This window comes from Octodon degus, unplaced genomic scaffold (assembly GCF_000260255.1).
Source record: "Octodon degus isolate 3935 unplaced genomic scaffold, OctDeg1.0 scaffold00029, whole genome shotgun sequence".
Taxonomy (NCBI): Eukaryota; Metazoa; Chordata; class Mammalia; order Rodentia; family Octodontidae; genus Octodon; species Octodon degus.
Window position 1 is genome coordinate 6,887,735 of NW_004524605.1, and position 798 is coordinate 6,888,532.

Sequence of the window (798 nt, forward strand, 5' to 3'; positions counted from 1 at the left end):
CTTGCAGGAGGCTGCATCACCACAAGTTCACAGGCAGCCTGGGTTACACAGTGAAATTAAGACCAGCTTGGACCACACAGTGAGATCCTGCCTTAAAAAAGCAGAACAGCATGCCACACGTGAGAGAGAATTTGGAAGTGCTTAGTCTACTGAGCCATCTCCCTGGCCCCTAATGAAATAGAATTTGAATGTGGGGGCAAATGGTAATGTTTGGTGAGTGTGTGTACACACGCGTGTGCACGCCTGTCATGAGCGTGCTAAGCAAGGCCTGTGGCCCTGCTTGGGGACTTACTTAGTGATGCTTCTGCTGTGTGCATCCGCACCTCCAGAAGCCTTTCTATACCACAGGGCTACTGAAACATGCAGGTAAATGCGCGGAGCACCCAGACTGGTTCCAAATGACCGGGGGAAGGGCACCGATGGGCAGCAACAGCAGATTTCAGACGCCCTGGCATCTGGGTGACGGGTACTTAGGAATTCATCTCATGACAATGCTCGTGCAAATAAAATAAAAAGCTACTAAAAGCTATTCCTAGCATCTGGGTGTAGTGGTGCTCACCTGCAATTGCAGCACTCCACTCGGGAGGCTGAGGCAGGAGGATCCTTGCAAGTTCGAGACTGGCCTGGGCTACAAAGTGAGCTCAAGGCCACCGTGATCTGAACTACACAGTGAGACTCTGTCTCAAAGACAGAAAAATAAAAAACTACTATCAGAATTACTCAACCATAGGGACTGGTGAGATGGCTCAGTGGTCTAAAGCACCTACTTAGAACAAGTTTGGCAAAGCACAGGGACCG